The 27,500-nt window shown below is 37.6% G+C and overlaps 1 protein-coding gene across 16 annotated transcripts in view; it reads left to right on the top strand.

Annotated features, from left to right (window-relative positions):
- Positions 1 to 27,500, top strand: part of LOC135200885 (myocyte-specific enhancer factor 2-like) — a 696,318-nt gene that overhangs the window by 625,972 nt on the left and 42,846 nt on the right. Inside the window, exons 1-2 of one of the 16 annotated variants that reach the window (XM_064229619.1) lie at positions 4,123 to 4,201; positions 5,890 to 6,013. The exons of 14 other annotated variants lie outside the window; for them this stretch is intronic. The gene's annotated coding sequence lies outside the window, so the exon portion shown is untranslated. Of the gene's footprint in view, positions 1 to 4,122; positions 4,202 to 5,258; positions 6,014 to 27,500 lie in introns of those variants that run through there. One more of the 16 variants, XM_064229618.1, reaches the window with a different exon arrangement.

The raw sequence follows: 27,500 nt of genomic DNA on the forward strand, positions 1-27,500 counted from the left end.
CTCTCTCTCTCTCTCTCTCTCTCTCTCTCTCTCTCTCTCTCCAATTTATTTAGCATCATATAACCTAGTAATGGTTCCGATAGATCCCGCGCAAATATAGCCCGACCGTTGAATATAGTACCAGGGGCTTAGTATATCATTGATAAGTGACTGGCATTTTTCTCTGACCTCTGGACATGTTTCTTGCATTTTGGGAATGAGGGGAAAGGGGGCGGGTAGTTGCTTGTAAGTGGCTATTTATTTTCTGATTGGTTGATTGATTTTCGTCTGTTGAGAGATGCCTCTTTGGGAGACGAATTTCGGTGGTATTTGCTTCCAGTGTTTTGAGGAACTGCCCGTGTGTGTGTGTGTGTGTGTGTGTGTGTTATATATATATATATATATATATATATATATATATATATATGTACACACACACACACACACTACGGATTACATTCTCCTGATCATTGGGTATCATGATGCCCAAGGTATGTTTTTATGTGCGGAAAACATTGCATGATCATGAACATTAAAAAATTGTACTTTTGACATTTATCATCATTAATAGTCTGTCTCATCACATGTTTTTTTATATTCAGTTAATGTACTTTTGCCAAATGTACGCAACTGACGACGACATGCATGGAATTCATCAAAAGCCATTTTCACCTCCTAGAAGTGTCCCCTCGGCCCTTTGCTTCATTAACTTTTTGTGACTAAGTTATGCTTTATTTTTGTTCAGTTTGTTAGAAAATTACTCCAAAGTTCACGAGTGAATTCTTATGAAAATTTGATCAAAGGTTGCCCTTGAAACGGCTTGTAAGCGATGAAAATTTTAAGTGACCTCTCTTTTGTGTGTGTGTGTGTGTGTGTGTATGTATGGGGGAGGGTGGACGGAGAGGTTCTTGGTATCTAAATTTCTAATCCTTGTCTCAATTGTCTGTGGGTTAAGAAACCAAAAGCATTGTTCACTGTTACCGTGGATTTCGCAAACCAGATTTAATTATTACCTCTTCAAAGATCCTCTATATTTCCGGTTGCTTCTCCTCTCAATTTGGGATATTTCGTTAAGTTCCCGGCGCCTAAATGTTGTGCGTTTGTATAGAATATGCGCTCGGAAAGAAAATCTCAAAAATCTTGCCATGAAATTAGAATATAAGAGAAATATATGTTTTCAATGCTCATATTTTTACTTATTTATAACTGCATTTCCTTATTTTTATGCGATTTTGTAAATATAATGTTTAACTTCATTTCGACTATTTTTATTGTTTTTTGTTTTGAGTAAATCATTGCATATTTTCGAATTTTCTAATGAAGCTTAATATTTTTCATATAGTAATTAAATTATTTAAATGCCAAAAGAGTACAAAAATAGAACAGTAAGAATAGCTGTCTCAAGTCTATAACAACATGTGCCGAGTTATTAATTTATTGATTTATTTACTGGTTTGTTGGTTTATTTGTCAATTTCACTTTCCACTTAAAACATCTCCCGAGATTCTGGAAAGTGTGACTCACCGCTCTCGTCAAAATAATTTGCAGCGACAATGACAACCTGGTATCATTGATCGTCTGCATAATTACATTCTTGTTCTAGCTCGAGGTATGATTTATGGAGAGAGTTCCGCTGGCAAGCCTCGTAAGGATGATAGGCTCTAATTAACTTCGCTCGGCTGAAATTGTTGGTAATTGTTGATCGGAGAACGATCCAGCGTCCGTAGATCGAGTCAGTCTCTTCTGGGTTGAAGTTCTACCAACACATCTCTTGTATAAGTAATATAGTAAATTTTCTCCTTATAGAAATTACGGACAAGATGTCTCGAAGTTCTTCGGCCTGTCCGGTAAGCACCATTATGGCTAACGTTAACCTTAAATGAAATAAAAATCACTGAGGCTAGAGGGCTGCAGTTTGGTGTGTTTGATGATTGGAGGGGCGGATGATCAACATACAATCTGCAGACCTCTAACCTCAGTCATTTTTAAGATCTGAGGGAGACGAACAGACGAAAGCGGTACAATAGTTTTCTTTTACAGAAAAAAAAAAATTGCTAGAAGTCTCTATTGCTGTTATAGCTAATACACACGGGCAGAAATATACCCGGAAGAGGGTATTAATATAGTAACTAATATTTAATCATTTTCTTGCAAAAATTTCAAGTTGTAAACGTTATAAGCCAGAGAGAGTTTCTCGTGTTTTGTTCAAAAGAAATAATGATGTTATACGTAAATGTACTGTAGTTCATGGAAAATAAATGAATAAATAAAATTATAACAAAAAAAGTAATCAAGCTATGGAGACAGGTTTTAAAAAGTCAGAGATTAATAAAATTATATATATATATATATATATATATATATATAATATAATATATATATATATATATATATATATATATTAAGAATAAATACGCACGTCTGCAGCCTACTCAGAAACTACCCACCGTCCGGCCCCATCTCTGTTAACCCGAATATGAGGAATCACTCGCATTAACTTGTGTCCTACAATTTGGAGCACTTTTTCCTGTCTTGTGAAAGGGACAAACATTTTAAAAAGTCAAATTTTCAGAGAGAGAGAGAGGAGTGAGAGAGAGAGAGAGAGAGAGAGAGAGAGAGAGAGAGAGAGAGTTTGCAATGTTGCAGTAGAACAAAACAAAGCTGCATTATGGATAACATCTACCCCGGTGTTATCAATGTGGTAATTTGGTTTTTTCCATCATTAGACGGTGTGTGTGTGTGTGTGTGTTAACATACAACCCCCTCCCCCTTCCCCCCGCTTAATTCCTCCTTCCCTCCCCTCCCCTCCTCACCCCCCCCCCCCCCCCCCCCCCCCCCCCCCCCCCCACCTCCCCCCACTCGCATCCTGGCCACTTTTTTTTTCTCTATTATCCTCATCTCTCATTACTTCACATACCATCACTTCCTGTTCCGTCCTTATCTCTCTCTCTCTCTCTCTCTCTCTCTCTTCTCTCTCTCTCTCTCTCTCTTCCCGTATTCCCTTTCCTCCCACCTCCTTTATTCTCTATGTTCCTTATTTCATCTTCCTTTTCTTCCCTCTTACATTGTGTAACTGTTCCTTCCTTCGTCCTTTCTCCCTTCTTATTTTTTCATGTTTCTTGTCTTTGTTCCTTCTTTTCTGTCTTACCCCTTTCTTCTCTCCTTATTCCTTTCTTCTTTTTTTATCCTCGTTTCTGTAGCATCTCTTCTCCCTCTCCCTCATTTATCAATTCTCTTTTCCATTCCTTCCCTTTTAATTAACTACCTTTGACTTCCTTCTCTCGTCGGTTTCCTTCCTTTCCTTTCACCTCCCCACTTTTCTTCGTTATAGCTTTTATTTTCATCTATCCCTCATCCTCTCGCTTCTCTCTGTCTCCCCCCTTTATCGTCCTTCATACGTTCTCCTTCTCTCCCTCACTTCTCCCCTCCTTTTTTCTTTTTTTTTATTTCTCTTTTGTGTTCCTTCCGGAAGGATGACGTAACACCTCCTATCTTCCGGGTCTACCCTTTATCGTTATCATTTTGACCTCTGAAGGTCCCTCGTCGGAATTCCTTCGCAGATCCTCCGTAGGACCTCGTCTAATGTATCCTTCGCCAGTCACCTATTAGTTTGGCTCAATCAGTATTTTATTCATTTTTTTTTAATTGTACCTTTCTCCGTGGCGGAGCGTGAACTTCATTTGAATTACCTTGCTGGTCGTGTCCTGAGAGAGAGAGAGAGAGAGAGAGAGAGAGAGAGAGAGAGAGAGAGAGAGAGAGAGAGAGAACTTTAGCTAGTTGGTTCTAGTTACGAGGCTTATGGAATTATGGGAATAGGAATGGAAGGTTTGTGCGATTGTACGTGCATATGTATGTGCGTGTGTGTATGTCTGTCTGTATGTCTGTCGAGGTAGCATGTGTGTGACTCAGAGGGGGCAGACGGCCGACCCCTCACTGGCTGTTGTTCCCCTCACTATGAGTGCCTGAACGGAGGTAGTAGAGTGGTGGCACCCGCTACCCCCTCTCTTCCTCAGAGTGCCTACCGGGGGCTCTCGCTGGCTCTCTCTTTCTCTCCCTCCCTTCTTTCTTTCTCTCTCTGACGGGCCTCCTCTCCCTCTCTCTCTCTCTCTCTCTCCGAGTGTGGACTCTTCCCCTCAGTCAGTGAGCGCGCGTCTCCAGGAGCAGTCGCGTTGCAACCAATCTAGTGCCACCCGTTTGCCAGAGTGCCACGCCACGTCGGGAGGTCAGCACCGAATCAACAACGGCAACAACAGCTCGACCTCCTCCTCCTCCTCCTGCTCCTCCTGCTCCCTCTCTGTTGTCACCGCTCTCCCCTTTTTTTCGCATATTATTGGTGCGAGTGGTAGTGCCTGAGCGAGCCTGTACAAATACATTTTTTTTTATATTTTTTTGGGTCTGTACGTGTGCGTGTGTGTTTGTTCGTGCGTGCGTGTGCAGTCTCTCTCTCTTCGCCGTCGTCGTCGTCATCATCATCTTCATCAAAATCCTCCTGCCAGTTCCCTTCTCCTCTTCTCCTCCGATCTTCTTCATCATCTTCTCTCTTTGCATCGCCAACGACATCATCAAGATACCCATCACTACTATTGTCATCGCCGACCGTCACGTAGTCGTCATAGAAAGTCATCCTCCTGGTGTTCGGGCGAACAGAGAGTGAGAGAGAAAGAGAGGGAGAGAGAGAGAGACACAGACAGACACACTGAGAGAGAGAGAGAGAGAGAGAGAGAGAGAGAGAGAGACAGAGAAGAGCTCCTCTCCTCTTCCAGGCATTCTGCTGGTGATAAGATATCTCTCTGGTGTCGAGTGAGCGCTGGAACCTCACCGTAAGATCTGGAAACTCCAGGCCCCGTTAACACTGTATAGCGCCTTACTGGAAGAACGCCCTTGTGTTGTTCTTATCCCCGACGATCCATTTTAAGACTGTGAAAAAAAAAATATATATAAGAGACTTCAGTGGAAAGAGAGACAGACGGACAGACACACCTGGTTATACTCAGTGATTCTCAGAAGACGAAAGTAATTGTTCGTTTTCTCCCTAAATTAAGTGAGTCGGTATCGGCACTCTTCTTCACCCATAAGCACGTCAAGTTCCTCGCGTAGCGATCTGCCTGGATTCCAAACTGCTTTATTTATATATATAATATAATATATATAAAAGTTACATATAGATATACATATATATATTTATATTTATATACGTACTCTTCGCCGTTCTTCTGTCAATTTCTACTGACCCAACTCCCAGTCTGAGCACTGCGCCGGTCTGTTTAAGTTACAAAAAAATTAAAAAAAAAAAAAAAAATACCGAATAGAAATATTTATGTATCGAGACTTCCCTCGCCGTTACCGCTGCTGCTGTTGCTGCTGCTGCTGAGTTTACTCCTCGACATCAATCTCTTCCTCCTCCTCCTCCTCCAACAACTGCTCCATCACCACCTCCATCGCCAACACAACCTGTGCTCCTACCAAGACCTGCCTCGTCGAAACGCATTTTGAAAAACTTGATGATCTCACGTTAGTCCTCGATCGGAACCGCTGCAAAGACCAAAGATATTACATAATAGTAGTAATAATCATCATCATCATCATCTTGATAATTAATAGTAATAATAATATTAATAATAATAGTAATACTAGTAATCTCGATAACCAAGGAGAGAGAGTTTCCTCAAGAACTAGCGAAAAAATACCTCGTACAGGCAAAAATTATAAACGGCCACAGCCCCGCTACCAAGATCTCACCTGTTATATATATATGTATATCATCTTAGTCTCGCTTTTGTGTGTACCTCTCTCTTTTATCACTCCACTCCGTTAAACCTCTTTCCTTTCGTTTGTTTGTTGCCTTCTCGAAGACTCGGTCGGTACCGGACAATTGTGGACTGAAAAAGATCTTTTTTTTTTTTTCTAAAGAAACAAAAATAAAAAACAAGAACTTAAAGAACTACTTAAGAACTTTCGCTCCAGACTCGATATACGTATTATATACGAGAGAGAGACAGACAGCTTTCTGCAAAGTGATTCTACGGTTAAAAAGGTTAGTTTTGATTTTTCCTTTACGTAGTTGGCAGTTCAACTTTTCTGTGCGTTGCTTTTGTTTTCCAAGTGTTTACATGCTTAGCCCCCCGTTATTAGGCACCTCTCTGTATGTTTCAATTTATTTACGTATTTATTTGTTTGTTTGATTTGATTTAAACCGACATTATTGTTTGCTGGCGCTGAAATGATAACGAAAAAGCTGTTTTTTTTTTCATTTAATATTTTTCTTTATTTTAGTGAAATATTTGAGAGATGATTGTTTGTATGTCAGATTCTCCTTCGGGGATAGTTGTTCCTTTACCGTATGTCACGAATGTGTGCCCTATAAATGTCATGTCCTTGTATTTACGTTTATTACACCCTTTATGTTACTTTCAGAGTAACTAAAATCATTATTTACACGCGATTTTTCTGGTTTGAAGCCGTGAAGGGTTTGTCTGTATAATCAACGTGCACTATATATATATATATATATATATATATATATATATATATATATATATATATATATATATTATATATATATATATATATATATATGTGCGTATGCTAATTTTGCTGCTTAAGTGTCAATACAGACGGAAATTCTTAGCCCCTTTAAATATAATTACTGCAGTTATTGAATTGATCTTGGTGTGAGCTGTCATGCAATTGTACGGTTGTACCTAAGGGGGGTGTGGGAATGAATTTTTTTTGTTGAATGGGTGTTATAATATATATATGTATATAGTGTGTGTGTATGTATATATTATATATATATATATATATATATATATATATATATATATATACTATATATTATATAATATATATATATATATATATATATATGCGTCTTTGAAAGCATGTATCTGCGTACCGTTTGGGTAATTGTACATAAGTATATGATATGTGTGTATATATAAATACAACTAGTAGTTACTCCATTGTCGTGGGTTGCAGGCAAATGATTAATGCTATGAGGCTACTAACCTTTATCCCAGGGAACTGGTTGTAATCGGTGGTTTTTTTTAGAGGAAAGGTAAAAAATGCGTATTATATATATATATATATATATATTATATATATATATATATATATATATAATATATATTTGAACCTTGGTTCTTGCAAATATTACAACCGTACTTTGTGAAAATCATTCTGCAACAGGGTTCCGTACGAAAAGTTACAATCGATAAGCCTTGCATGTGGTTGTAAATCATCTTTCTTTGTTATTAGTTTAATGATTGAACTAGAAAAAAAATCGCCGGTGTGGTCCCGTTGATAAAATAAAGATTAATAAAAATAAAAGAGGATTAAGGGCAAAAACCTTGATTAGCAGCGGTGATTAGGAAAAAAAATGCAACCTCATTTGACATCAGTCTGCTCGATCCTTCTTGAGGAAGTCAGGTCTGTCAAGCAAAAGATTTCCCTTTTGTTTGTTTGTTTGTTTGTCTGACTGTCTCTCGTTATATGGCTGACGATTGGGTGCGGAAGGTACCGGCCGTTGGGACGTTAAGTATGGTCTACGGTTACAAGATATCTTTTACCGATACTGATACAATATATTTAAAAAAGTAATTAGTATTTGTAGACATTGATTTGAATCTACGCTTAGCAAATACCGTAGCTTCCGAGTTTATTATTTGGAACGGGCAGACTATTTTTGAAACAGCAATTCTAAGTCCCCCTAGTCTTGTCAGCTGGTGAAGGCTGTCGGTACATCTTCCCGGCGAGGGCCATCGTTATCCTTTGATCCAGTGACGCCAGTTGGATGTTCCGATCGATCAATCATCTTGCTGGGTTTCATTGTTTGATAATTGTCGTTTGAAGACCGCACCTGATAGATAGCAAGGCGGAACCCGAGTCTCTCAGAGCGTCTCCGCTCAGTCTTTGGAGAGAAACTGCATTTTATTTCTTTGGGTGTCTCAGTTGGCGTTCCGTAAGGTTGGGTTTTGTTGCCCATCGCGTTTCATTTTTCATTTTATTTTCGCAAAATGAAGAAGAGGAGCAGAACCTCTTTTCTCTTTTCAAGAAGAAGAGCAGAAGTCCTTGTTTTCATTTCTATTATGACAGGGCAACACAAGATAATTACTTATTCCGCTTTATTATTTTTTTTATATGCCATTAAATTATTTTGTTTTTGTATATTTACAAGACTCGTTTTCACCATTTGAATCTTTGAGTTTGTGCATTCGTTAGGAAATTGAAGGTTTAGATTATATACATTTACGTATTTAAAAATTTTGGAAGACTGCTATATAAAGAAAAACAAAAAGAAATATGAACGCTTCGCTTTTAACTGCCTGAGTAGCTTTTAATTTTTTTTTTTAAATTTTAGTTTAGCTTACTATATATTTTGTAGGATGCGTACTCCTGCCTGAATTGGTGTCCAGAATTTTGACAACCTAACTTCTGGGTCACCTATCTTACTTAAATAACAAATTTTTTATTTTTTTATTTTTGCACTGGTTGAGCTCAACTCACTCTCTCTCTCTCTCTCTCTCTCTCTCTCTCTCTCTCTCTCACATGGAATAAATTATGCACCTGAAAGTTGTCATCTATGCTGGGACGTACCCAGTCTGCAGAATGGCATTTTCTTGGGTCTGTGAACTTCTTCCTAAAAATACTCTGTGGAAACTTAAGAGATTGACTGACCAACCCTGTAACCACCAACTCAGCTTGTGTGTATGTGTTTTGTGTTGTGTGTGTGTATATATATATATATTATATATATATATAGTTATCTATATATGTTATAATATTATATAATATAATTGTTTAATTAAAAAAATTCTGAAGCAGGTATAGCGTGTGTGTGTGTATATATATATATATATATATATATATAATATAATATATAATATATATATATATATATATGTGTGTGTGTGTGTGTGTGTGTGTGTGTGTATGTGTAAGTATGTGTGTACTAACGAACGCACGCTCACGTAACGGAGCAATTTCTCCCTTCAGACGAATTCCAGACTGCTCACTTTCTCGAAAGCACATAACCAAAATTATTTCATGATCTACTTTCCTGCGGGGAAAAAAAACGGGGGGGGGGGGGGGATGAGAATCACGCTATCCTGACAACGCAGGGTCTATATAGCGTTGCCAGGCAGGAACAGACCGGGTGCCTACGGGAACAGCTAGACATCAAAAGATGCCATATATAGTTGTGTGTTTTGTCCGTTGTTTTTCAGAGTTGGAAATAACACAAGGGGTGGGTGGAGTGGGGTCCATTCAGTCTGAATCGGCTCGTTTGGAAATAATGTTTTCAGGTTTTGCGGACATGTCAAGAGTACCCACTATCTATCTATCTGTCTATCTATCTATCTATCTATCTATCTATCTATCTCATCTATCTATATAATCTGTGTCATTCTCGGGCTTGATTTTCTTTCATTGCATATTGAAATGGTATCTCTGAAGGATCCTCAGAATTTAAAGACAATAAAGCAAACTGGATGTCACATCTACCTGTCTGTCTGTCTGTCTATCTATCTGCCTATCTATCTATCTATCTATCTATCTATCTATCTATCTATCTATCTATCTATCTGTTCTGTTTCTATCTATCTATCTATCTATCTATCTATCTATCTATCAGTCTATCGACCTACCTATCTGTCTGTCTATCTACCTATCTATCTTTGAATCTGTATTATATTTGGGCATGATTTTTTTCATTGCATATTGAAATGTTCCCTCTGAAGTATCCCCTGGGGACAGTAATTGATAATTTGATGTCAATCTGTCTATTTATCTATCTATCTATCTTTCTATCTATCTGTATAATTTTTTGGGGACTTCTTTTACCGCATATTTAAATCATATCACTGAAGTATCGTGGTGATCTCGCGATGTCGCTAGAGCGCTAAGCATTTGGAGCAATCTCACAGGTAATGAATATTCAGAAGATGAATACAGACAGTATTCACGTTTTGCTAAACTAACCACCGTTTGGATTTTTTTTTTTTTTTTTTTTTTGTTTTTTTTTTTTTTTTTTTTTTTGGGGGGGCGGTTATTTTTCGTATATTCAGTCCGAAATTATACCGATTAACAGCTCTAAATAAAAAAAGAACATATAATCTCGAGAATTTAGAACTTTCAAATGTCGGGCGCCATTTGAATGCTTGCTTGAGATCGTGGAAGCAAATATCTATCGATATAGAAAATTTAACGCTTACTCGGGGAGTAAGCCTACAAACTTATTTGTTGTTGTTGTTGTTCTTGTCTTTTTTTTGGGGCAGGGCCCGGTTGGAAAGGTCTATGGAACAGCCTAAAAAGGTCTGAGAAGGGGGTTTCGCTTTGAGTTAAAGATACAGGAATTTTAGGGTAAGATATTTATGATTTATTTATTAGAATGAAAATGTCGAAAATAATGTGCATGTTAAACTGGACAGAAAAATTATTTCGAAAATATAGCGTATTTATTCTAATTTTCGTTGGTGAAACAAGGCTCTATTTGACTGTAGATTTGAGTGCGTTTCAATTTACGTTAAGAGTTAGGAATGTAATGCTTAAAACTAATACGCGTGTGTGTGTGAGGGGGGATGAGGGGGAATCTTGCACGCGTCCCGAATAAGCTGGAGGTCGGATCACGCCTTGTTCTTATTATCTATAACACCCATGTCGGTCTCATACTTCCAAATGTAAATGAGGGTCTCGTGTAGAAAGCAGGTATTGGAATTGTAATTGTGCCTTGTGAGGGTTAGTTTATCGGACACCCCTGAAACTAGCCTCTCATGCGGAATCAAATTCCAATTCCTCCTTCATATTCTAAACTATACCCTCATTTATATTGGGAATTGGACCGAGATGTGTCTTATATAAATAAAATACTAATCAATACTTGCTTCCACGATCTCAATATAAAGGGTATAACTCAGATTACAAGGAAAGGTATGATGTAGCGTAGGTGCCCATGCTATAGACAAAAAACAAACAGATCTTATAAGGAGATAACGGATTGATATCTGTTACTGCGACTATTCGTCTTTTTAGTTTGGAGGTGAGCCGGAAGGGCTAGGCGATCGGTTCGCCACCCAGATGTGGCTCTTAATGATTTCGGGTAAACGTTATTTTTATATTTTCATAATTTTCAATTGCGAGGCGATTGGACAGAAACTAGGGTTACTTATCTTGACGAGTCTTAAATACGCTCGTGGGTTATGTGAAATATGAGTCGTAATTTATACTATCCCACTGATATGTATGCTTGAAATATTGAACCCATGTGTTACTGAAGGTGTAATAAATTACTGAACGTTATATTCATATTATGGTGAATTCGTGATCGTCTAAGGTGATTTGAGTTTTGTTTTGATCAGGACTTTTATTTTTTTTTTAACCTGCGATAGATTGAATTCGATGACGGGGAAAGAAAAGTCTACGGGTATTTTCTGTCGGAAATTAAGTCTTAAGTTTGCCTTTAGAATTTATGTTAACTATAAGTAATACTTTTATTTCATCGGAGGTGTGTGAAATGAAAGTAATACTTTTTTTTACTTCTAAAATATCGAATTTATGTGAACTGGATGTAATACCTTTTATCTATGAAATATAAAATGTATGTGAACTGAATATAATATTTTGACCCATAAAATATAAAATTTATTTGAACTAAAAGTAATACCTTTACCCGTAGAATATGTGAACTGAATGTAATACCTTTACACATAAAATGTAAAATTTGTGTGAATAAAGTAATACTTCTACTTATAAAATTTACGTGAACTAAGTGTAAGACTTTTAATTATAAAATTTATGTGAACTGAAAGTAATACTTTTACCCATGAACTTAAGATCTTATCTCTGTTCGGTAATAATCATTTTTTATGAATCCCAGCAGCTGTGTATCCCACCAAAATGAAAATGAACCTCCCAAATTCTCGCAGCAGACAACCCCCCCCCCCCTGCCCCTCCACCGCCCTGGGGGAAGATATTTCCGACGGAGTCTTCTCTCCCATTTGTACTAAATTCAATTTTCCCTGCGGCCTATACTGGCTGACTGGCTGTGGGCAACGCGTTAAACAGTTTTGTATTCTTGGATCTTTTTCTGTCTTCTGTGTTTCTTTTTTTTGGGGGGGCGGCGGGATAAATACCAGTACCTGTAAACAGACGAAGTATGTACAGTTTTGATTTCAGGAAAAAAAAAAGTACGTTATTATGAAAATTGTGTTGATTAATATTTTATCCCCCGTAGGGTTGTAGCGCCATCATAGCACGTCATGCGGTACACTGTAGGCATTACTAAGTTTCTTTCGCAGCGTCTCTTCGGCACCTTGCCGCAACCCCTTTCATGCCTTTTGCTGTACCTCCGCTCATATTCTCTTTCTTCCATCTTAGTTTCTTCAACCCTCTCCTAACACTTTTTTAACGGTGCAACTGCGAGTTACACCTTTCAAACCTTTTTACCGTCCATTTCCCTTTCAGTGCTGAACGATCTCATAGGTCCCAGCCCTTGGCATAAATTTGACATTCCTTTCCTTCCTTAATGTGTTAGTTATATGACTTAGTTTTTCCTCTAAACAAATACAACACAAAAGTTCTTTACGCAAGATTTTGCCTTGCGAACGGAAGCAAAATCCTGTCTAAGAACTTAATGTTTGTAAGTTAGGCAAAATGCAAAATAACTTTTAAGATTTGTTATATTTAATCGTTCTCATGTTAAAAGCTGTTATAATTTATGCGTTTTTATGTAATTTTTTTTCTTCAATTTGCTTTTGGTGATGAGTTAATTAATTTTAGTTTAAGCTGTGTTATATTTGTATGACGTATTTACTAGTCGTTCTAGTCGTTCTCGTTGTGAAAACAGTGGTTAGAATTTAATGTTTTTAATAGTAAACTTTTGCGTTCATTGATTACTGCGCGGCGATGAATCGCTGGTACTTAAATGACGCGGGAGTTATCAATCATCGCTCTGGCCCGAATAATTATTTAGTCTTAGCCGTCAGTAGTTACAGCGTTTATTTATTTATTTATTTATTTATTTTATTTATTTATTTGTATGTTTATTTTCGCTGCAGAAACTTTCAACATTTACCCCAAAGTAGATTTGTTTTCTTTTTGGAATTATTCGATTTTTTATTGATTTTAGATGGTCCTGGTTTTTACAAAATTCGTGTGTGTGTGTGTGTAGCTAGACAGTGTAGACCAGTAGGCACAAGCATTCTTTGCATTACATTTGTGCATGCAAGCGCGGGGAATGTTTATTGCCAACATAGTCGCTGGAACCATATCGTGCATGCAACGCTCATGAGACGGTCTGTGTGTTACTTATAAAACCTGATGGGCGGTGGCTTAAGAGAGAGAGAATGTTTTAGTTGTTTTTCCTCGTAAGTTAGCGGCGAGGGCGGACGCGTGTTTGAGTGTGGCGTTAAAGACAAGACACCTCTCTCTCTCTCTCTCTCTCTCTCTCTCTCTCTCTCTCTCTCTCCAACCAGCCAACCCCCTCCTATGGGGTTTTAGAGGGTGTAAAGATGCGTGAGGTTGTGGCGGGTGGGGTGAGTAGGGCCATTAGGATTCTGGAGAGTGTGTTGTGGGATGGGAGGGAGGGGTGGGGATGGGGATTGAGGAATGGAAATTCGAGGGTAGCTGGGCATCTGTTCTCAGGGGTGGTTAGGGGGAATTAGTGGAGATGGGGCGATGGAGACGAAGTTTGTTCTTTGTACGACTCCTGGGAGAGACTCTCTCTCTCTCTCTTTCTCTCTTTCCGCTGTAGATTTAAGTTGGGTATTATATTGTCTAGTGATCCTTGGTTACATCTCATAGTGGATATATATATATATATATATGTGTGTGTGTGTGTGTGTGTGTGTGGTGTGTGTGTAGAGAGAGAGAGAGAGAGAGAGAGAGAGAGAGAGTGAGAGAGAGAGTGAGTTCTCAAGGTGAATAGCCATCAAATCAAAATTTAAAAAAAATGTGAAAGGTCTGGAAGAAGTAACCATTATCTCCAGGGGGCAACTAACCATTCGACAGACGTAATCTCCCTCCTTCTCTAGATGTGTGAAAAGTGTGTGCCTGCTTGTCTCTCTACGTGCGTGCCTGCGTGCCCGCACACTGCTCTCTCGCATCGTACGTTCATCAGACAAATGAATCTACTCTCCTCACGAGGAACACCCTTCGACATATGACCAGGTGTGAGGTGTTGTCGGATGCTTAATTAGATGCCTAATCATCGAGATCACTCGTCTGCGCAAGGCGTTGCTTTTTTTTTTTTTTATTCTTTCCTTTTGTTCCTGTCTTCAAACGGAACTCCTACTTACTTACGTCGGTATCCTCCCCATGTAGCACACGATGAAGTCGTCGTTACTTGGTACTGCTTACGTGTGTGTGTCTGTGTGTGTGTGTGTGTGTGTGTATTCGTTCATTCATTTGGCTAACCTGACTCTTCTATATTTTCTCGAGACGGACGAGTCATGGACTTGTACGAAACTAACCAGTTTACAATTTATATTTTTTCCTTTCTTTTTTTTCCATTTTGGGTGGTTTCGTTATCGGTGATATGCACGAAGCAGTTTATAGCGGTACTTAAATTACCTTTTTTTCATATTGGCGAAGATACTAAATGAAGTTAAACAGATTTAACTTCATTTAAATGATTGGTATGTAGGTTCATTTGTTAGCCATAGACATTCGGTGTGTAGGTTGGCTGAACGTTATGTAATATTATTATTATTATTATTATTATTATTATTATTATTATTATTATTATTATTAATTTGGATTTTTAAAATTAATATTGATTTTGTGATAGAAATCTAAAAAGCACATACTTTAACAAAGCATGTACCCACGGAATATTATTACAGCCATGATATATTAAGTATGAGTCAGTTAAAAACTCCATGACACTTCACATTTCATTAGTATTTTGATTGAAGCCGGCCTTTTTTTTACGTCATCGAATATCTCTAGATTTATTTCACTCTTTTGTAACAAATGAGAACGCGCAAAAAAAAAAAAAAAGATACCTGGTCTGAAAATTCAATCAAGAATATATATTAAATTGAGCACAGAAATATTATACGGAACATGTATAGCGGAGTATTAATCTGGAAAAGAGTGTGGGATGAAGATATTTAATAGAATAGTGTGGAAGAAATTTGCGTGAATTGGCTGCATTAGAAAAATATACAAATATCTGATGAATATATAGGAAAAGGAACTGTAAGAATATCAAGCGATATATTTACAATAGAAATATTGAGGATGATGGAGGAAAATAGGACATTATAAGAAAAATTAATACATTAGGTTATCGAAGTTGCTTGCTATTATTTTTAATCGAGGTCACGCATAATCTTCAATACATAAGCAATCCAATTGGTGTTGGGTCACTTGCTCCTGTATTTCTATTATTGCAAGCAAACACGCACACACGCACACATACGCGTGCGGCCGCGGATGGAAGAATAGGGGAATAAAGAAAAACAAGAGGAGATATCAGAAAATGCAGAATAAAAAAAAAGATAAATTTAGCGAGTAATAAGGATGAAAGGTAACACGAAAAGTTATTTTAAAAAGTAATGTATGGCAAGAAAGAAAAATTACGAGAAAAAAATATTTTAAAAAAAGTGTAATACCTTGCAAAAAAAAAAAAAAGTAGAATATGAAACAAGAAAATAAAGGCAAAAAATGAAAAGAAGAATTAATGCATTTTATGATCACAACACCTGAATTGTGTATTTCCAGTATATACCTAAAACGCAGACACACAAACATACACACAAATTTCTCAGTGAAAATAGTAACATAAGAATAATCTCATCATCTGCATTCTGTATTTCCAATATATACCTAAAAAAAAAACCACACACAGAATCTCTCTCTCTCTCTCTCTCTCTCTCTGTGCGCGCCTGCGCCCTTCAAGCCCAGCTTTTGAGGCTTTGGAGAGCGCGAATATGCACCGCACAAACAAATCCCTCTATTAACCGGCCATTTGGCCTATCCGCTCTCATCAGCGCTTAGGCCCGTAAGCATAGCGGGCCGGTGCTCTCTCTCTCTACTCTGTTTTCCAAGTTTTATGTGAAAGGGGGGATTTGGGAGACGAACGGAAAGGGATGGCGTGCAGAGAGAGAGAGAGAGAGAGAGAGAGAGAGAGAGAGAGAGAGAGGTGGGGTTGGGTTCAGTCTTTTTCTGTTTCGGTTTATTGATGCGGATTTTTTTTTTAGGCAATTTTGGTAGTCTTGAAAGTCATCTTAATTTTATTCAGTTCATTTTCTTTTGAGGTATGGTTGTTCTCTCTCTCTCTCTCTCTCTCTCTCGTCGTCTCTCTCTAGCTCTCTCTCTCTCTCTATATATATATATATATATATATATATATATATATATATATATATATATATATATATATGTATATATATATATATATATATGATATATATATATATATATATATATATATATGTTATATCACATTTCCGTGATTCATATACATATATCGAGCTACAATGTCCTTTAATATCTAATTCGCTCTACCTCGGAATTAATATATTTTCATATATGCTTAACCGAAGGGGAATTTTTTCTCGATAATAGACTTGCCTGGACCCGGGGCTCGAACCCACGAGCTTTCAATCCAGGAACGTGTAGTAGGTAAAAAGCTTCACTGACTGTTCCTGGATTTGAAAGGCTCCGTGGGTTCGCTCCCCGGTCCAGGCAAGTCTATTATCGAGAAAAATTCCCGCCTTCGGTTAAGCATATATGAAAATATATTAATTCCGAGGTAGAGCGAATTAGATATTAAAGGACATTGTAGCTCGATATATATAAATAATATATATATATATATATATATATATATATATATATATATATATATATATATATATATATTTCCCTTTTTGATTGCTCATTGTATTCTTTTGGGATATGTAAGTACTCTCTCTCTCTCTCTCTCTCTCTCTCTCTCTCTCTCTCTCTCTCTCTCTCTCTCTCTCTCCATAATTGATAATTTCTTCAATACTTCACTGAACTATTCGCTAATCTTCCATGATGTTTAACTGTTAATTTTCTTTCCTCATGAACGCCTCTCTCTCTCTCTCTCTCTCTCTCTCTCTCTCTCTCTCTCTCTCTCTCTCATCCCAGTAACCTGACGGGCAGTCATCACCTGATCATATTACCTCCTAAATTAGATTAAGTTGTGTAGTTCACCTCCTGACAAAGGCTCGTTAGGAGTCTTGTGCATCTCTCTCTCTCTCTCTCTCTCTCTCTCTTCTCTGTCTCTCTCTCTCTCTCTCTCTCTCTCTCTGTAACACACACACACACACACACACACACACGGAGAGTGTAATAATCCATATCATCTCCGTAAAGCATTTTATATATGAATTATGGTGCCATATTTGAAGATAAAATGAGATATATTTTTAAATGTTAAAAGAAAAGGGTTTTAAATTAGATTGCTACATTCAAGAAAACTTGAAGACATTAATTGATTGATCCTCAGGTCATATAGACAGTTTCTTGATATTATTTATAAGAATTGCCGGCTGGGGATCTCATTTTTCAAAATGATATTGCCAAAGCCTTAATCATTGCAGATATGCCAGTTGCCGGATTGTATTCTACGTCCTCACATTTATTGGGTGATTGAAAAGTAGAGAGAGAGAATTAAAGTGTTTGAATACTTAATTGTCTGTTGAAAAAGACTCAAGAAGAAGAGCAATGCACGAGAAAATGGTTATTGAAGTGTAAGTGGATGCAGGTACGGTTTATATGTTTTAAAGAACCAAAGTAAATAGATGAATAAATTAAGTAAATAAAAGGCATAACATACTTTATCTGTCATAATGGAAATTTGTCTTTTTTAATTATCTATCATGTATAAAAAAAATTTATTTCGATAAATGGTAATTTTATCTTTTCCACGTGCAAAGTAATTTACATTATAGACATTAGTGTAATAAAAAAAACGATTAGGTAATGCATGATATATTTCCGTCATGTTATTAGAAACATGCCTCGATGCTCTCTCTCTCTCTCTCTCTCTCTCTCTCTCTCTCTCTCTCTCTCTCTCTCTCTCTCTCTCGTCGAGCTTTGAAAGTCGCTAGTAGGCATGACGGCTATTTAGCAAAATTTGATTTGGCGATTGTCCTGAAGAGGGGGGAGAGAGAGGGGGGGGAGGAGGGAGAAATAAAGGCAAACTTAACAGAATATTGGGCGTGTGCGGTCATTTCTTGAGTATTGTCTCTACACACACGAGATTTCTTGCAAATTTTCCCGCCTGTCACCTCGCTGTTATCTGGTCTTCACACACTCCTCCTACTCCTCCAGCACCCCCTCCCCTCTTCTCCTCCCCCTCCTCCTCCTCCTGATTCTCTATCCCCCTCAACGACTTCGCTACTTAGATATGCATTGATGGCATATCCTAAACCGCTGCTTAATTCGAAGTGATCGGCGATTCTCTCTCTCTCTCTCCCCCCCCTCCCTCCTCCCTCCTCCTCTCCTCCCCTCCCCCTCCCCCGCTCCAACCACATTTTCTACCGGATATATTCCCGACGACCAAATTTAATTTGACTTTCGTCCCCCTCCCATCTATTTCATATTTTCTGACAATGCAAATTAAATTGGGATACTTCAGTTCCCCTCGAACCTTATGTATCTATTCTGCACTAACCCCCCCCCCCCCCCCCCCCACCCCCCCCCCCCCCCCCGCCACAACTCTCTCTCTCTCTCTCTCTCTCTCTCTCTCTCTCTCTGTCGAGGCCCCCGCCAGAGAGAGAGAGAGAGAGCGCCCCTGTGGAACAGGGCAAACAACCAAATAAGGCACTTCTCGCCCATGGATGCATGTACTGTAGATTTTTTTTTTATATCCACCTTTTTCCGCATTTTTTATTTTATTTTTTTTTATTCATTAGTGCTCCCTGTCAGTCAATGCCCATCGCCATTTGTGTGAGTGTATCCTTTTAGTCTTCGGGTATCATAACCGCTCACTACTTTTCTTCAAGATGATGACTTTTGAAACGAGATTTAATGGAAAGTTATTATTTATTATTATTATTATTATTATTATTATTATTATTATTATTATTATTATTACAGGCTCGTATTACTTAAAGATCAGGTCCATATTTGAAGCAAAAAACAATGGACATTCTTGTGTGCTTTTGCGTGTATGTGTGTAAGTATGAGAGAGAGAGAGAGAGAGAGAGAGAGAGAGAGAGAGAGAGAGAGAGAGAGAGAATTTCCAGCCATTGGATGGTACTCTCAACAGGTGAAGAACCAATCAATACTTCCCTTTACCTGATCACCATGACGTCATCCTTCGTCCTTGGCTTCTTATTGGTTTGCTTTATTTTCTCTCTCTCTCTCTCTCTCTCTCTCTCTCTCTCTCTCTCTCTCTCTCTCTCTCCAGATTCGATCCAAGAGAAAGGAGGAAGTGATATAATTCCGACTCATGGGGAAAAAAAAAAAAAGAAAAAAAAAAAAAAAAAAAAAAAAAATCGAGCCTCTGTTGACCAAAAGCTGCGGATAAAGTACCTGGTTTTTAAGTGACTGTTATTGGTCGCAGCTCTTTGGGCGGGGGGGGATGGGGGGGGGTTGAGGGGGGGGGGGGGTCTTCGTCAAAAAGCCTTCGTGTCATGATTAAAACGGCACGGCCTCGAGGAGATAATCTCTCTCTCTCTCTCTCTCTCTCTCTCTCTCTCTCTCATCTCTCTCTCTCATACACACACACGCACACACTCCAATGACTGCATAAATTAGTACTTGAGACAGACAGACAGACAGACGTGCTCTCAAAAACACTGCATAAATTTGGACTTCAGGAGAGAGAGAGAGAGAGAGAGAGAGAGAGAGAGAGAGAGAGAGAGAGAGAGAGAGCTGTATTAGCTGGAACATCCAAAACAACAAAGTTTAAAAAAACAATTAAGGTAATTTCTAGGTAATGATCTGCGTCAGTTTTCATCGTGGAGAGAGAGAGAGAGAGAGAGAGAGAGAGAGAGAGAGGAGAGAGAGAGAGAGATAAATGGAGCGTTTTCAAGACGAAAATACCCACTTGTTATTATATATAATGTATATTTTAGTCATACATTTTTATTTCTTTATTTTTTTGTATTTTATATCGTACTGTAATGATTTGTTACAGTAAACTCCTCTTTAAGCGACTGAATAATGTAAACTTTGTTTGCATGTGACCGTTATTAATGTTCTTTTCCAAACCGGCAATGACTTTAGCTATTTAGTTAACAATAAAGAAATAAAAAATCATGTAAAACCACAATTAGATCACAAAGGTTAAATCTCTAACTCCCATGTAGAAACACAAAGGTTTATGTAAATATACATTATGTGTTTCTACAGCGGCATTTGTCTGAACCACTGAAGACAAATGCGAAGAGCATGTTTTTATCACTGATCAGTGACTTTGTGAGATGAGACGCCATTTCTCTCCAACCAGTCAGTCTGTGACATGTCACATTTTCTCGAGCACTAAGACGTCTTTACAAAGGAGGGATTTCGTACTGCCATTCCAAGAGGTTGCTAAGAATAAGGGGCTAAGAATAGGGGCAGAACTGTGAAGTAGAATCTGCTTCAGTTCAAGAATACTAATTAGGTATTATTATTGCCTTACCAATTTTCTTGCGCTTTTTAAAATTTTATTGAATTTTGTTACTCGTGGCATAATTTTCAAATGCATTAACAATAGATCCTGTGACTTGTACGTTTGTATTTTTCAAATGCCGCTTGGTTTTGAAAACGGTATGGAAAAGTTGGTAGATGTTATTAGGAAAGGGTACTTATTATTATTACTGATAAAAATTTCATACTCACATAACTCACTAAAAAGGTGTAATCCAAATTGATGTAATAGTAAATATATAGTAAACTGTATATATGTACACACACGCACTGCACACACACACACACACACACACACACACACACACACATATATATTATATATATATATATATATATATATATATATATATATATATATATATATATAACACACAAATATTTTTAAATACTCCTTATGATAAACCCTATCGTTATTACTATTAATTATTATCGTTAGTTGTAAATTTCTCTCAAAAAAGTTATATATATAGTGAATTTGTATTATTATTATCATTACTATTATTGTTGTTGTTGTTGTACATAGCTATCTAAAAAGTTCTTAAGAAAGGTGAATTTGTTAAGGACAATGAGCTACTTTTAATCTTCAATTTATTATTATTATTATTATTGTGCTATGTTTTTCCTACCAGAAACTTATAAGGTTCCAAGTACCTATCTTACGTCATTTACAAAATGATTTCGTCATCGCTTTGTCCCTTCCTAAGTTCCATTCCAACCGTGACAAATATAGAGTTGTCAAACATATGACCGCAGTGCACTAGGTGGTGAGCAAGTTCACCGAGCGAATTACGCACGAATATTTTATTCAGGAGATAACGGAGCAAGTCATTGTAATAAGAAATTAAAGGGACATTCTCGTCCCGCCCCCGCTCGTGTTATTGCGCAAGATGCTATTTTTAGCATTGCGCATAGTGCTATTTTTAGCATGGAGCCACGGGGCTACTATTTTTAGAATTGCGAATGTTTTTTTTCGGGTTTTATTTGTTGCTCTCTGGCGGCTTACGTCTATCTATTAAATGACTTGGCCTTTTTTTTTTTTAGAGAAATATGTTTGCTTGACTTGTGAGGGGAAAATAAAAGTAGTTGATGATCAGTCAGACGAAAGATTGTCACTTATTTGTTCCTCCGTCGCATTTGAATATTCCAGAGAAGTGATCTCTTGGAATCCATTAGTTGGTGGGAACAGGGGTGCATCACTTGGAATGCAGAGTTCGCCGGACTAAACTTATTCGTGCCCTTCCCCCTCTCCCCCGCTTTTTTTTCTTTTTTGTTGCTAAATGTTCAGTGTTCGATACTGGATGTGGGATTGGCACTGACACTCTAAGAGAGGGATGTTGTATCTATTTCCTTCTTTCTCTACCTCTTCCCTCTCCTTCTACCTTCTTATTCTTCTCGTTGTTATTGGTAGTAATGCGAATACGCAATTCAGACCAGAGGGCAATGCAAGCAGCTGAAACCCGGGTGGGGTGGGGGGGGGCAGTGTATGGGAGGTGACGACAACTGCGTCTGAACCTGGCAGCTTTAACGCCACCCCTGCCTCGCACCGTAGTGTGTGCCTTCCTTCTAACCCCCTCCCCAACCTTCCCCCCTACCTTTCTCTCTCCCTTGTATCCCACCCTTCTGTTCCTATTCTTCCGCCCTCCCTGTATTCTCTTCCTCCTCCTCCTCCTCCTCCTCCCTCTGATTTCTAACTTTGCTTCGCACGACGAATATGTGTGTGTTTGCGAGTACGGCATTCGGCAAAAACCCCTAATTTTTTTTTTTCTATTCACTTTTCCTCCTTCTGCATTTGGTTTGGTGCCGTGGGCCTCGAAGGAATCAGATACGTTGGAGGAGGAGGTGGAGGATGAGGAGCAGGAGGGGGAGGAAGAAGAGAGAGAAGTTTAAAAAAAAAAAAACGAGGTTGTTGAGGAGGTTGTAAGGAAAAAAAAAACCTGGTGGTGAGGAACGGAGAGACATGAGGCAAAGGAAGTACGAAAGGAAGCATGGAAGGAAGGAAGGAAGAGAGAGAGAGAGAGAGAGAGAGAGAGAGGAAAGTTGGAAGGAAGGAAGTAAGGAAGGAAGGAGAATCAAAGAGAACAACAGTGACACAATTCATTTTACGACCTTCACCAACATTAGGGTACCTGGACTGGGCTTTCTGAGGGATCAGCTTTAAACGTCATTCTGGCGAACTTCGCACCCTCGCAGACACTCTCTCTCTCTCTCTCTCTCTCTCTCTCTCTCTCTCTCTCCTCTCTCTCTGTTTAAATCATTCCTTTTGGGCAGTTTCTTTTGCATGTCGTCTATACTTTTTTTTTTCCAGAGTGAAATCTTCCATCTTCCCTGTCTTCGCACTATCTTCCTATCTTCCTATCAACCCCCCCTTTTTTTTATTATCATCATCATCTTTCCCATCATCTTTCCTCATCATCTTCCCCCATCATTTCGTTCCTCATATTGTTAAGCGGAGCATTGGCAATATTTCTGATGGGCCCAATTAGAAAACTTCAGGTGGAGATCGAATCCATTGACTCTCTCTCTCTCTCTCTCTCTCTCTCTCTCTCTCTCTCTCCTCGTTTTTACTGTTTTAGGATTTGATTTCTATTTTATTTTGTGCTTTTACATTCATCATCTGCGATGGCTGGTTTAATTTCTCGTCTCCACCACTCACACGGTTTACCTTGAAACCACTTGGTTCATCCTTTTCTGTTCACATCCTGGTTTACTCTTTTCTTTTTATCCCCTGGTTTAGTTTTCTTTTCACAACCTGGTTTATCCTTTTTCTCTCACTTCCTGGTTTACTCTTCTTTTTATCTCCTGGTTTATCCTTTTCATTTCACTTCCTGGTTTACCATTTCCATTCCATCTCATGGTTTATCGCTTACTCTCCACATCCTGGTTTACCTCTCTCCGTCACTCGGCTTATCTCTTCCTCTGCATCATTTGGTTTACGTCTTTCTCTCCAACTTGGTTTGCCGGTTTACCTAATCCTCCACACTGCTTGGTTTCCTTCTTTCTCATCATCATCACTTGGTTTATTCTCCGGTTTACTTCCTCCTCCTCTCTAGCCAACTACCAGGTTTACCTCTTCCTCTCTATCACCTGGTTTACCTCTTCCTCTCTATCGGTTGATTTACCTCTTTCTCCCAATCACCTGGTTTAACTCTTCCTCTTTATCGGTTGGTTTACCTCTCCCTCCCAATCACCTGGTTTACCTCTTTCGGTCCATCCTTTAGCGACGGGCCCCACCCTAAGTAAAATCATACATTGTTGGACATTTCGTGTTCAGCACTCAGAAAAAAATCCCCGTCCTTGGTTATGAAAGTACTTTTGTTATTTTAATTTTTTCCCCACCAGTTTCCTTCTGTTTTTGTTAATGACGGCTATTTTTCCCTGCTCGGTTCATTTCGTTATTTTATGCCTGAGGCTAAAGTGTGTAAGAGTGTCGGCGAGCTCTTGGTGAGCTTTTCTGCAAAGGATAGGCGTGTCTCCTAAATTCAGCAAGGATGTGAATGTGTCAGCGACCTCTTATTGCTATTTATTTAGGGCCACTCCCTTTAGTAAAAAACGAGGTTATAATAGATGTACCTCAATTTGGGTCGAAGTTCGTTTTCACGTGCAACGTACGTAAAATGTTTTATTGTACGATTCAGCTGGCGTCGCTCCGGTCGTAAAGCGAACGTAAGAGTTCATTGCAATGAGGAGCGAGTGTAATATGCTGACATATAAAAGTGGGGCCAAAGAATTTTATGCGTTATTATATCTGTGAATATTGTGTGAATTGAAAGCATCCTTCTCTTCGTGTACATATATTTTTATATATATATATATAGATCTATCTATTAATAATATATATATATATCTATATATATATATATATAAAAAAAAAAAAATATATGTGGTGGGTGTGTGTGGTGTAATTGTATTATAATATATATATAATAATATAGTATATCTTAAATATATATATATTATATATATCTGTATATATGTATATATGTGATTATATATATACTGGTATATATTATATATAATATATATATCTCTATATATATATATGTAAGGGGTGTGTGTATATAATATAATATATTATCTATATCAATCTAATCTTCTCTATTATCTAATTATATAATGAATTGCACATTATCTACTTTATGTTAGAGTCTATAGCGCTTGTGTATATATATTTGTGGTGATAGGTGTCTTCTCTAATATATATATATAATATCTATGTATGTTCATATATATTATACTATATAAAGAAGAGAGAGAGGAGATAGAGGAGAGAGAGAGGATAGAGATAAATTAATACACTTGCTAACCATAACGTGAACTAACACTGACCTCAGATTCTCAAATATATTACATAATAATTCAGAGTGATTTCAAACTACCCTCACATCCCACCAAGTCAGATTTATATATCCACGGTGAATTAAAACTACTTTCGAATTCGTGGGTGTTCTACGAATCTTGTAAAGGCACTTTTCAAAAGACAGAGACATTCCATATTTCCTTGAAGAGTAGCGATCTATTGTATGGGGAACGTGTGCAAGAATGAATTATATTCCTTAATTTTTAGTTTGACTTGAATAAAACAACAGCCTTGACAAGTCTTAACATCCCAGCTGAAGTTGATCAAATTCACATTATTAAGGATCCATTTGTAATCGGGTAGAATTTTGAGTTTATGGATATGCAAGTAGATAAAGTTTATGGGATATGCAGGTACTTCATAATATTATGGATCTGTGAGTAACTGTAATTTATACGTTATACGTTTGTAAGTATGTATAATTTTATGTACCCTTTAGCAGGTATGATTTTTTTTTAACGAATTCTATATCTTGAAGGATAGCGCAGCTTAATAGTTCGACCAAATTGGTATAAAGTAATTACCAAGACTTTTTCTTTGCGTTTCGCTCGCAAGTTTATTAAGAGAAATGGTAAAAGATGGTTAAAATTAGCTTTATCAGGTAAAATTCATTTTTTTTCCACAAGTACAACGATGCGCATTTACCTGTTTATGTTTGTTTTATGTCTCTTGGATTATAGATTAAATTGTACAATTTCTTTGTGTGTATATACATACAATTTAATGAATATATATAATATATATATTATTAATAATTATTTGTATAATATTATATATATCATTATGATATATATATATTATATCCTTATATATATCATTATAATATATTATATCTATATATCTAATATATATATATATATATATATCTCTATGTATATATATTATTATATTAATTTTGTATACTTTTTTTTTTGGTGTGCTACCCGTAAGAACCATTACAATCTTTACATTCTCAGGGTTACCATTGACCTTGACATGAAGTAATCAATGTTTCGCTCGTTGTTAATTTTATTTGGTTGCGGGGAAATCCTAAATAAAGAATAAAGAACACCAATTGGTGGAATAACGTGTCATTTCACCCCACCCCTGTTTCAACGTCCCTCTAGATTTTTTCCTTCTTAAGCATTTCAGCCTCACTGGCTTTTTCCACCCATCACAAATCTGCACCCCACGTCATTTCCACCCCTCAGCAATTGCACTCCTCGCCATCTTCACCTCACACCATTGCACCCCTCACCAGTTTCGCCCCTCATCATTTCAACCACACAATCTTCACCCCCACACCATTTTCACCTGTCACCATCTTCACCCGACACCGTTGCACCCTTCACCATCTTCACCCCATACCACTGCACCCGTCACCATCTTCACTGCCCTCATCATTTTCACCCCACACAGCATTTTCACCCCACATCATTTCATCCCACAGAGCATTTCATCCCACAGAGCATTTCACCCCTTCCCCCTTTTCACCCCTAGAGTGGACACGCCCCGTGACCTATCTGCTTTAAGCACAATACAGATGGTTGTGCCCAAATGGAGGTGATGGATAGCGAGAGAGGAGACCTACGTTACAATCTCCACAATTAATCATTTTAAACGAAAAAAAGAACAAAGTGAATAAAAGAAAAAAAAAGAGAGCGAATGAGAGGGTTAGGGGGATTGCGATAAAGGGTATGAAACGTAAAGAGAAAATGGCAGGGTCCGAAAAGAAATAACGTGATATAATATATTAAGAGTAATGAAACTGAGAGCTCAGCCTGACACTGGTGCCCGCCTCTCTCTCTCTCTCTCGTCTCATGTTGACCTCTTCTCCTCTCTCTTGTCTCTCTCTCCTCTCTCTCTCTTCTCTTCGTCATTGCTAAAGATTCTGAATGTGGAAAAATTGAAAACCTGTTGATATAAGGTTTTTAAAAGATATAATCCTTTTAAACGACTCTCCTCTCTCTCTCTCCTCTTCCCTCTCTCTCTTCCTCTCTTCCTTCGCTCTCTTCTCATCTTCTCTCTCTCCTCTCTCTCGTCTCTCAGTAATTCCACATGCTTTAGAAACCAAAAGAAATTATAGAAGCAGTATCTTGGAACTGGATATATTTAAGATATCGACTGATATAATAATAACATTTCAAAGTCCAAATCGAATCTATTATATTTTGGTTTCAGTAAATCAAGAATACTATGTAATGTACTGTCTATTGTATGGTATTATTTATATTTGTGGGTATATATTATATATAATAATAATATATGATAATATATTATATATATATATATTCTATATAATATATATAATATATTATATCTATACACATTTATATAAATTTATATTTATATATAATATATAATATCGATCTTATTAGTTCAGGTTTGGTTTGGGATATGATGGATAATGTTGTGTGTGTGTTTATATATGCTTTTTTGTTACTCTCACATACATACCACCATTATACATAACAACTATGAATGAAGCAAGAAAAAGGGAGGAATGGAGAGAGAAATATATTATTCGATGAAACCTGACGTCAAGCAGTTAAACGGATGACGTCATCACCTA

Source organism: Macrobrachium nipponense, chromosome 27 (genome assembly GCF_015104395.2).
Source record: "Macrobrachium nipponense isolate FS-2020 chromosome 27, ASM1510439v2, whole genome shotgun sequence".
In the NCBI taxonomy this organism is placed as follows: Eukaryota; Metazoa; Arthropoda; class Malacostraca; order Decapoda; family Palaemonidae; genus Macrobrachium; species Macrobrachium nipponense.